Source organism: Euleptes europaea, chromosome 13, assembly GCF_029931775.1.
Source record: "Euleptes europaea isolate rEulEur1 chromosome 13, rEulEur1.hap1, whole genome shotgun sequence".
Lineage (NCBI taxonomy): Eukaryota > Metazoa > Chordata > Lepidosauria > Squamata > Sphaerodactylidae > Euleptes > Euleptes europaea.
In genome coordinates this window covers 12,495,181-12,507,706 of record NC_079324.1, presented here as the reverse complement: position 1 = coordinate 12,507,706, position 12,526 = coordinate 12,495,181, and positions in this window count along the sequence as shown.

The following is a 12,526-nucleotide window of genomic DNA, read 5'->3' as shown; positions in this document are numbered from 1 at the left end:
GTGATAGGAGAGCCCGGGGAAGAAGAAGAAAGGCCTTTAACCAGTGCATTCCTGCTCTTTACCAGCCAGCAACCCCTCGGAACCCAGTTATTACTCCCCACCCTTTCTCCGTTGAAGTTTCCCTGTTTATTTACCCCATTGAAGTTCTGATTGCTCTTTAACTACACGTCACGACAGTTGTTGAAACCCACCAGGGTTGATAATAGAAGTGCCGGCTCTGGTGTGCCTTCAGCACTCGCCTCAAAGCTTATCACCAGAGGCACGCTACTTATCTGTATTGATATTACAGTATGTCATTCCAGCCGTTCCAAAACTACCTTGGAAAACAACTGTTGTCGTAATGGGCACTTGGTTATCTTTTCATTCCAAGCGTCTTAAACTAGATGCGCTGAAAGAACATTGCCTCTTCTTTGAAATAATAGGAACTCTTTCAGTGAAATGAAGGCCAAAACACTCAGGGAGCTCTTTTATGAGAAACTGTTACTCCCTGTAGACCCCAATTTTAGAGCTTAATGGACATAAGGAGGAGGATGGAGAAGCCTTTACTAATAAAAGCTGGTGTAGCATTATGACTAAGAAACCCACCATGGCAATGAATCAGAAAGTCGCCAGTTTGAATCTTATCTCTCCCATGAACTTACCAAGAGGTAGGGTTGCCAACCTCCAGGTACTAGCTGGAGATCTCCTGCTATTACAACTGATCTCCAGCCGACAGAGATCAGTTCACCTGGAGAAAATGGCTGCTTTGACCATTGGACTCTATGACTTTGAAGTCCCTCCCCAAACCCTGCCCTCCTCAGGCTCCACCCCCCAAAATCTCCAGGTATTTCCCAACCCAGAGCTGGCATCCCTGCCAAGAGGCCTTAAGCAAGACTTTCTGTCCCACTTGCCCATCTACTGGGATAATAAAATGCTGACTCTTTTTTCCAGAGTTGTTGCAAGGATTGATCAAGGTAATCCATATAGAGCTGTTGTAATAGAATTAAACAAGATCATCTTAACATTCAATGCCAGGAGCTCAGTGACCGACCTTACCATAAAATAATATCAGGTGGAATTGCTTGATGGTAAGAGCACACACTTTTCATCCTAAGGCCCCCAAATTTGACGATCTTGGATAGCTGAGGAAGACTTTCTGCCTGCGACTTTCTGCCAATCTGAATGGTACACAGTTCTCGGCTAGATGGGTCTATGGTCAGGCTTAATATAAAATAGGGTTGCCAGCTCCACGTTGGGAAATACCTGGAGATTTTGGGGGTGGAGTCTGAGGAGGGCAGGGTTTGGATAGGGGAAGGACTTCAATGCCATAGAGTCCAATTGCCAAAGTGGCCCTTTTCTCCAGAAGAACTGATCTCCATCGCCTGGAAATCTGTTATAATAGCGGGAGATCTCCAGCCACTACCTGGAGGTTAGCAACCCTAATATAAGACCATCTGATTAAACTGAGAAGGGCCATAATCAATGTACAATTGATAGTGGTGGTGGTGGAAAGTGCCATCAAGTCACAGACAACTGATGGTCATCCTGTAGGGTTTTGAAGGCAACAGATGAACAGATACCATTGCCTGCCTCTACACAGCAACCCTGGACTTCCTTGGCGGTCTCCCATCCAAGTACTAACCATTACTGATGCTGCTTAGTTTCCAAGATCTGATGAGATCGGGCCATCATGGGCCACCCAGGTCAGGGCATGGTTGATATTAAGTCATGCTTTTCCTTTAGAAAGTCCAACCAATTCATCTCCAGTTAAAGAATCTTGGAAAACAGGGCCGGGAAAGACCTCTGCCTTTAACTCTGGAGAGCTGTTTCCAGAGTTGTCACACCTGAGCTAGATGGAACAATGGCCTAGTTCAGCATAGGCACTTGCTGCCAAGCCCCTGGGACTTCAGCAGTGCCCACCATCATTGGAGTACAGGGCCCACTGCTGCCTCCTGAAAGACAAGGGAGCTCCAAGGAATCCATTCTCCATTGCTTCCCACTGAGCACCCCTCTCACCTGATAATGGCAGAGTGCCCCAGAGACCTCTGTGACATCACAGGATCCTACCGAGGAATCTCCCATTTCCCAGGCTACAGAGAAAGCACATCATGTCGCAACCTCACTGAAGCTAATCAAAACTGAATTGGGTCAATGCCTGAATGGGAGAATTGTTGAGAACCGTATGGATGTCATCTTGCGATCCATGATGGAACAAAGATGAGATTTATATAAATCCAATCAACAAAACAGCTGCAGGTCCCTATTTAGCCAATACTTAATTAGCCCATCTTTTATATCATTAATTTACAATGCCATCTTTACCAGAATTACACTCAGAAGAGTGAAGACATTGAGGTCAATGGGTTTAGAAGGGTGTAACTCTGTTTAGGATTGCACCGCTAGAGAGCCAGCATGGTGTAGTGGTTAGGGGCAATGGACTCTAATCTGGAGAACTGGGTTCGATTCCCCACTCCTCCACATGAAGCCAGCTGGGTGTCCTTGGGCCAGTCACATTTCTCTCTCCAAACTTTCTCAGCTCCACCTACCTCACAAGGTGCCTGTTGTGGGGAGACGAAGGGAAGGAGATTGTAAGATGGTTTGATTCTTCTTAAAAATAGCATATAAAAACCAACTCTACTACTTTTATGTGATATTCTAAGAGCTTTTTCCATGTGTGTGCACTTAAAACCAAGGCCGTATGCAAACGAGTAACAACCCTTATGATTTGAATGAAGCAGAGTAAGCATCAGCTGTTCTAGGCCCTCGTACCTATGTTCAGTCCCAAATGGCAGGGCTTGCATTTGGGGATTATTGTTTTTTCTAAAGCGATTCGTTGGTTTGCTTCTGTAAACCCCACTGAGTTTCATAAATCTTGCCAAAGCTGGGATTACCATGAGAAGGTACAATACCGCACATTAAATAGCTCTCTTTGATCTCGCTCCCTAATGGATAGCCCGTAGGTGGAGATTTATGACTGCATGCAAAGTTAATAGATGGCATATAAAAATGTTCTGTTGGTTAAACAGAAAGAGAAGGCATTATGCATAGCAGGTTAAGATATGCAAAGTGTTAAATCCATCATAAATAATACCTGCTGCCCATATTTGACTACAACCTAGTTTGCTTTCCGTGGTGGCCTCGTTTGATCTGTATAAAACGAAGGACTCACTACTGGGAAGGGAGTGACTTTTCATTGTTTGCAGGGTTTCAATGCCTACTGTATAAAGTTAGGGGGGCTGTGGGGGGAGGGAGGACACTGGAACTGTAAAATCAAGATAACAATACACTACAGCCCCTTTCTAGAGCTATTATTGCCTGAAAAAAGTAGACCCAAATGATACTTTACTCTCAGCCCATTCCTGAGCTGAAGGCGTATGGAGACGGTCACGACACCTCCTAAGAGGTTTCGCCCTGAAACCTCAGGAATGTGCGGTCAGTCTTTAGGGCAAAATAATAAGATCACAACCCCCATAGGTCTCAAATGACATCCCTTGAATTTTGAACCAAGCAAAGATATTGGGGAGTTTTCCGCCATCCATACCCAAGCCACAAATTACATCAGAAGCCTGAAATGCTGACTAGTTCTCTGTTTCCTGTTCCCAGTACCTGGGCTCTTAGATTTCTGTGTGGTCCCCAAACTCCATTTTTAAAAATCAGAATACAGTTCAATCAGAGCAGTATCACTGCTTTCTTCTGTTGCAAGATCGCTCTAAAGCCAAGGAAATAAACATTCCATACACTTTAATCAGAACCAAAAAAGCTTCATTCATTACATTTGTCAGGGTATTTATTTTATTTTATTTATTATTATTTTTATATCTCGCTGTCCCCAGCAAAGCCGGGCACAGAGTGGCTTACAACAAAATCAGGCAATATATAATAAAATACATAAAAACACATTAAAATAGTTCATATAATAAATAAATACCAGCCCCATAGACATCATCAATTAATAAAATCAGCAATTAGATATGTAAGTGCATAAGATGGCGCTCCTCTAGGGTTGCCAACCACCAGGTACTGGAGAACAAAAACCAGCACACGATATCAATGCAATACAAATCTTATATTAAAAGTGCAGGTGAAAGTGAATACTTACCTATAAACAAACAACACATATATACAAAGTACAAATTGCCAATGGTTTAGGTAGGATAGGTTCTTCTGTTGAGGTAAGTATTCTGTAATTGTTCCTTATGATATAATCTTATGATTTTTTTCTTTCTTTTTCAGTAGTATTGCAAAGAAGAGAAGAGTGGCACAGTCCACATTCAGAACAGCCGAGAAGGAAACATAAGGACTTGTTGCCTAGATCATCATCCACGTTTCGCCAAAGCTTCTTCAGCTGATAATTTCAAAATGGTCACAATAAATATGGGAAGTAAAACCTCAGAATGACAGTTCCCAAATGCCAAGACAGCTCTTCTAAAAGTCAAAAACCTCAAGCTGTCCAATTGCCAAAGCAGCCATTTTCTCCAGGTAAACTGACCTCTATTGGCTGGAGATCAGTTGTAATAGCAGGAGATCTCCAGCAAGTACCTGGAGATTGGCAACCCTGTCCTGGACCTCTCCTGCTGCCTCTGGGGCCTTTGGCAAGCTGGGGATGACCTTGAATATCAACACCCAGGAGGAAAGGGTAAAATTGTAAATTGTGGTTATTCATTTCCTTAAGCCAGGGATGTCTAACTGATTTGTTACGAGGGCTGGATATGACATAAATGTCACTTGGTCAAGCTGGGCCACATGTACCATTAAATCTAATGCCAGGTACCGAAGATACACACTTTATAGAAGACTCAGGCAAAGCCAATTAATGATATTATTATTTTTATTTATTTTTTACTTAAAATACAAACCTGCTTAAAACAATCACACTCTTGTTTTCTTTTACTTAACAGTCTTTGATCATTGATACCTCAGACTGGAGGGGGTAGCTGCTTAGGCTGGTGAGACTACAGCGGGCTAGCCAAGCCAGATCAGGACTGGGAGGCTGCCTGTGCTGGTGAGCCCGCAGCGGACTTGCCAACCCAGATTGGGATGGGGGGGTGGCTGCCTCGGCTGGCGAGGTCACAGCGGGCTCACCAACCCAGATCAAGAGCCTGTGGGTTGGCTGCCTCAGCTGGCTCGTGGGCCGGATAACAGCTCTCAAGTGGTCGGATCTGGCCCGAGGGCCATATGCTTGACACCCTTACCTTAAGCCCTAGGAGATGGGATGAGATTTCAGTCTTCTTCTACATGATCATCTAGCTGCCCCAATCAGCTTTGGGCCAGGGTCCTAAGAGGAGCCCTTGGCTGGGCTCTTTCCCTTTCTTGGTGTTATGATGGATGACGGCCAAACTAAACGTGAGGTCATTTCCTTTTTCTTCTCTGACCTCTCTCCTTTAGAGACAGAGAAGTAGGCATTGCTCCCCCCCCCTTTTTTAACAGTTGGACTCACATTTTATTTAAAGAAAAACCAAATGTACAAAACTATCTCCAGATCCCTGCGCATATAATCTTCCTCCTCCTCCTCCTCTTCATCCTGGTTAATCTGGAAGTATCACAGCTAGTAGCTTTCCTTGCTGTTGGCAACCACGTGCAGCCAGTCGTGCAAGTTGTTCTTCAGGTATTTCTTAGTGAGGTACTTCAAGTACCTCTTGGAAAAGGGGACCTCAGAGTTGACGGTGATCTTGCTTTTGCTTCTCTTGATGGTCACCACGCCCCCACCCAGGTTGCCGGCTTTCCCGTTCACTTTGATCCATTCCTGGAGGAACTGCTCAAAGTTGACTGTGTCAATGGTGCCATCTTCTACTGGGTGGGTACAGTCTAGAGCAGGGGTCGCCAAACTCATTAGTCAAAAGAGCCAAATATCAACAGTACAACGATTGAGATTTCTTTTGAGAGCCAAATGTTTTAAACTCAAACTATATAGGTAGGTACACTGTTTATTGACTTAATAAACTTTAATTAAAGTTTTAAGTCTTAATTAAACTATAGGTACACTGAATAAAACTTGACATCAAACTTAATAATGATCTTATTTATTGATAAAAATTAACTTGTAAGTAAGGTATCCATAACATTAAATCATGACAATGACTGCAGCAGCAGTACTGTCCTGCCTGTGCCCCAAAGAACCTAACAGGCCTGGTCCTCTGATCCTGGACTAAATGACCCCAAATGACTATTGAGGGCAGCCGACCTAGAAAAGAAAGCGGGCTCTCCAGGGCTGGGTGGGAAGGCATAGTTTGCAAGGGACATGATTCACAGCAGCTCCCACGTGAGAGAAAAAACAAACGCATTTGGCGCTTCTCAGATCAGAGTAAAGGTGGCTTAGAGGGGGACGCAACATAAATATATTAAATCCCCTCCGGGGGGGGGGGGAGAAGAAAGCAGCAGGAGCAGGCATTTCATCTGAATGGAGAGAGGTGTCCAGTGAGGGGCACAGGGATCAGTTCTGGGCCTGGTACTTTGCATTATTTTTTATTAATGATCTGGAAGAGGGCAAGAGAGGTACTACTCCAGATGACACCAAATTGGGAGGAGCAGCGAACACACCAGGTAACCAGAAGATAGAGAAAGCATTCAATGAGATCTGAACACACTGGAAAAGTGGGCAGATGTGAACAGGATGCAATTCAACAAGGATAAGTGCTGAGTTTTCCATCTGGGTAACAGAAAAGAAGCAGGAGTAGAAACCAGTAGAGCACCTACTGCACAGTGGGGTGCTGAATGGCTGTGGGGAGAGTGTAACCCCCCCCCCGTTCCTTTTGAAAGAGGCACAAAGTAGCAGGAAGAGGGGAAACCTGTAGTAATAGGCCAGGGGAGGGCTAACAATTGCCAGACAAAAAGGCCCATCACCCAGCGAGGGTCCAGACGTCCAGGGATCCCAGGCACAGAGGAAGAGGCCAGCAGGTCCCCGGTCTGTGTGTGTTCCATGCAAACAAACAAGGTGGAGATGCACAGTCCATCCATCCTTCCCCCACCCCCCGCCGGACATGCCAGTTCCCTCCTGGCCAGAGGGAGGGGCAGGTGCTCACCCCCCCACACCATTCTGGGACTGACGGGCTCCAGATTCAGGGCAGGCAGATGCCCGAGCAAGGTGGCTTGGCTGGAGGAGCCCCCCCTCCCTCGGCTGGAGGGGCAGGCAGGCAGGCAGGCCCGTGTGTCCAGGAGGCTTCCACGGGGGGAGGGGGAGAAAGGAGAGTCCCCCAACGGCCCCTTCCTCCCTCCCTGGAGAGAGGGAGATGCACAGTCCATCCATCCATCCTCCCCCCCACCACGGACATGCCAGTTCCCTCCTGGCCAGAGGGAGGGGCAGGTGCTCACCCCCCCTACCATACTGGGACCTACGGGCTCCAGATTCAGGGCAGGCAGACGCCCGAGCAAAGTTGCTTGGCTGGAGGAGCCCCCCCCCCTCGGCTGGGGGGGCAGGCAGGCAGGGCCGCGCGCCCAGGAAGTTTCCACGGGGGGAAGAAAGGAGAGTCCCCCAACTGCCCCTCCCTCCCTCGAGGCCATGGCGCCAGCCCCCTCCCCCCTCCCAGGGGCAGCCTGAGCACGGTCTTGGGCTCGCTCTGCAGCCCTGGGGGCGAGGGGGCGAGAGCGGCCGTACCGAAAGAGAGGCCTGCGCGGCAGGGAGGGAAGAGGTGGCAGCCGCTGGGGCAGCTCGCTCTCTGCCTCTCCCTCCCCTCCGGGCTGCGGGCGGCCTCAAGTGAGAAAGGCGCTGCACGGGGCTTCCTCTTCCGGGCGAAGCGCGTCCAAAGCAATGAGAATTTCTCTCGAGGCTTTCTGAAGAGGGACTCGAGGAGCTGACAGCAGAAGCCAGGAGGCAGCGAGCGGGCTTACTGTGCAAATATCTAAACGGCGGCCGCTCCCTCCGCTGCTTAAGAAACCCCCAATCCCCACAGCAGGCTAGCCAGCAGCATCAGCACGTGGTCGCCCCTTTGTAATTCGAGTGCCTCCTGCGCAGACTCTCTCCCCACAGCAGGCCCGCCAGCAGCAGCGGCACGTGGTTGCTCCGACGTAACCCAAGCACCTCCTGCGCAGACTCTCTCCCAGCCCCCCCCCTTTCGCTACTCAGCCTGGCCCGCACATGGAAAGAGCCGCACTCAAGGGCTCAAAGAGCCGCCTGCGGCTCGGGAGCCGCACTTTTGCGACCCATGGTCTAGAGTGAATTTCAGGACCTGCTTCTTCCTCTTGCCACCCTTCGGGGCAAGCTTCTTCGCAGGCGCCATGGTGGCAGCAATGAGAGGGGGAGAAAGGGCTCCCCTTTCTTTCTGTTGGCCTAGGGAAGATTTAATATGCAGAAGAAGAAAGTGGTGGCTGAATGATGGCATGGTAGAATGGGCTTGCCTTCGCCCTCTCCATAGCTGCAGATCCAGTGCAACAGGGGCTACTGCGGGAACTGTGTTGTGGTTGCACCCACCTCACTGTACCGAAATGCCAAAGACGTCCGCAGGCTCGGAAAGGCTGAGGATCCCTGTTCTAAGGAGCTAAAGGGGTAGACAAAAGGCAAGGACAAGATCAGGAACTGACAAGTAGAACAAGAACCATCTTAAAATAAATCTGAAGGACAGCCTGAAGGTAACATGGGGATCCTAAAGATAACGGTGGGAAATATTATGTGGCTTACATTCCTGCACCACAATTCTGAAGCCTGTCTTACGGGAAATATGCAAATTTCTGATAGCGACTAGAATTCTGATCAGTCAGTCAAGGCATAACAAAGAGATGAGTTAATGACCCGGGGGTCTCCTGGGACAGCCCTGGCGAGAGCTTCTCTTTGTCCTGGATTGGAACGAATGAGGTTTCTCTGATGAATATGAAGATATGTAACTGCCTTATACCAACTCAGGGCATTCGTTCATCTAATTTAGTATTGTCTACCCTGATGAGCGGCAGCTCTCCCAAGTCTCTGGTAGAAAAAGCTCTCTCTTGACGCAGAATGCCTGCAACCCTTTTATCAGAGATGGCAGCGATTGGAACTGAGACATTCTACATTTTACAAAGGTGCTCTTTTACTGTGCAAAGACTATAAGAAAATCTACTTATTGTGTCCTCCAAGGAGCATACACAGTGACTCTATTTTATTCACACAACAATCCTGTGAGTCAGTTTATGCCGCCAGACAGTGACTGGCTGCCCTTCACCCAGTAAGATGTCTGTGTGCTAATATGTTACATGTATGTATATGTGTGTGTGTGTGTGTGTGTGTGTGTGTGTAAAGTGCTGTCAAGTTGCAGCCGACTTATGACGACCCCTTTTGGGGTTTTCGTGGCAAGAGACTAACAGAGGTGGTTTGCCAGTGCCTTCCTCTGAATAGCAACCCTGATATTCCTTGGTGGTCTCCCATCCAAATACTAACCAGGGCTGACCCTGCTTAGCTTCTGAGATCTGACGAGATCAGGCTAGCCTGGGCCATCCAGGTCAGGGCATATATGTACATGTATGTACATGTATGTACGGTTGCCAAACTCCAGGTGGTGGCTGGAGATCTCCTGCTATTACAACTGATCTCCAGCTGATAGAGATCAGTTCACCTGGATAAAATGGCCACTTTGGCAATTGAAGTCCCTCCCCTCCCCAAACCCCACCCTCCTCAGGCTCTGCCCCAAAAACCTCCCGCCGGTGGCAAAGAGGGACCTGGCAACCCTAGCAGTAGCGCTTTCCTAGAAGGGAAAACCTGCACCAGCATGGAGGGGGCGTTCCGGGGGCATTCCTGGGGTTAGGTAGCTTCCTCACCCCTTTCACACTGGGAACACCCCCTCACGCTGCGGCAGTGCCGCACCACCTTTTGGGGCGGCTCAGCCCCATTGAAAGCAATGAGGGATTTCCCCCATTTCCTCTTATTTTTATTCCTTTAAACCCCCCCTTTTTTTTTTTTGCTTCCACAGTGGCTAGGAAGCCTCTGAGGAGACAGTGCAACTGTGCCACTCCCGGCCACCGCGGATCTGCCCCCCATTTCGGGATTGGGCTGCTTGTGTGCAGATTTCTGAGTGTGTCCTCAGACTGGCTGGTCAAGGGCACAAGATGGAAGGAAGCAGAGAGGAAGGCTAACAAAATGGAGGCTTAAGAGTCATTGCGACAGGTCCTATGCTCAGTGGGGAATTGAAGGTACATCTTCATAGTCCTGGTCCAACCATTCTACCACAGTGGTCTCACAGTCTCGTGAGAAATTGATTTTCAACCAATGGTCACTCTTAAGGCAGAAAAAAGATGTGTTGTGTATATATTCCCAACTATGGATGAGATGAGGCTCAAACTCTACTGTAGCATAACTGTTGACAAGAACAGTTCACAACATAATATAGCATCAGATTCAACTGAAACTCATGAATTCTACACTTGATCACGAGCAAATAAAAGCTGAACTCAATTTAGCTATGGCAGCAATTTTAAAAAATGATCAGTTGGGTGATGAGTGGATTTCAAATAATTTCCTATAGAAGTAGGAGTGAGAGATACAGAGTAATTTTATTACTATGTCAGCTTTGCTAACTCTCATAAAATGCAGAATAACCTATCTGCGGGTGGGGAGTTGCATGCAATACATAACCATTATTTCATCAGCAAACTGACACATACATGAACAATTTGATGTTGCACAAGTGAAATTCTCATTCACGAAATGAGTCTTTGACACTTGCATTATTGGTATTGTGGTCAACGTTCACATTTGCAGATCTGGTAACACCTCTTTAGAAATGTGTAGTATAAATCACATCTTGCTAGAAAGGTTCACAAACTAGGGTTGCCAATCTCTGGGTGGGGCCTGAGATCACCTGGAATTACAACTGATCTCCAGACTACAGAGATCAATTCCCCTGGAGAAAATAGCTGCTTTTGAGGGTGGACTCTACGGCATCAGACCCCTGCTGAGTTCCCTCCCTCATCAGGATCCATCTTCAACTCTCCAGGAATTTCCCAACCCACAGCTGTCAACCCTACTTTGAAACAGCATTGAAAAAAGCTATCGATACCAGTATCAGTAGCCATACAAAATATACAAATTATTAGTAAATTTGACACTGTAGAATCTATAAGTCCTGGGAATGTCTAGCTCACTTCAGAAATTAATTGTCCATTTTTAGCTGTTCATTTACACTGTGGATCTTTTTTAGGCCTATCATCATCTATAGACAGGGTTGCCAACTTCCAGGTACTAGCTGGAGATCTCCTGCTATTACAACTGATCTTCAGCCAATAGAGATCAGTTCACGTGGAGAAAATGGCCGCTTTGGCCATTGGACTCTATGGCATGGAAGTCCCTTCTCTCCCCAAACTTTGCCCTCCTCAGGCTCCACCTCAAAAAGCTCCCAACGGTAATGAAGGGGGACCTGGCAACTCTATCTATATACTATTTCCCAAGTGTGCCCCCTATCTGCGGATATCTAAATCCACGGATCAGGGCCACACTTACCCAAAACAGTTTTTTCTACAAACTTGCAGGAACCCCTAGGTTTACAGTAAAACCTAAAATGTTCCAAAAAATCTATTTGGGGGTTAAATTCCCCCCAATTAAATAAAGTGTTATCTGCATATACACAGACAATTATCTTACCTTTGAGGGTCCTGGTGGTGGAGGCTGCTGCAGTAGCAGCACCCAGGACCCAGGCATCTGCTTCACCAATAGAAAGAAGAAGAAGAGTTGGTTTTTATATGCCAACTTTACCGCCTAAGGAAGACACAAACTGGCTTACAATCACCTTCCCTTCCCCACAACAGACACCCTGTGAGGTAGGTGAGGCTGAGAGAGTTCAGAGAGCTGTGACAAGGTCACCTTACTGGCTTCATGTGGAGGAATTCACCAGATTAGCCTCCGCTGCTCATGTGGAAGTGTGGGGAATCAAACCTGGTTCTCCAGATCACAGTCCACCACTCCAAACCACTGCTCTTAACCACTACACCATCCTGGCTCTCTTTAAGGGGAAGCCTCAGCAGGCCTGCCCGGATGGCAAACCAACTCTGCTTTTCACTTGCCTTGAAAGCCCCTTGCTGGGGTTGCTATAAGTTGGTTGTGACTTGACGGCACTTACGTATGTACATACCTCACTTTTCTCCCCAGTGTGACCCCAAAGTGATTTAGAACATCATTCCCTTCTCTTCCAGGTTATCCTCATAATAACCATCTTGAGAGGTAGGCTAGGATGAAAGAGAGCGACTGGCCCAACATCAAATTCTGCTCGATGGCCACAGGCTGGGAGTCAGATTTTTTATCAGGCAGTCAACTATTCTCTGTGGCTGTTCCCACTTCATGGAATGGGCTCCCCAAGGAGGCGAGGGGTGTACCATCTTTGGAAACTTTCAAGGAGGCACTGTAGTGCTATTTTATTCATCAGAGCTTTTCACAGGCATTTGATTTAGGTTGGGGGTGAATTGGGATTTGGGGGTTTGGGAGGGTTGTGGTGAATTGGTATGTTATTGTTGTTTGGATGTTTTTAATTATGTTTCGTAAGACACCTTCCGCCATGAGGAAAGGCAGGGTATAAGTAATTTAATAAATGAACATTATTTCATGCATATTTTTGCACAGCTGTATGGGAATTGTAGCCCCCTCCCATAGCATTTA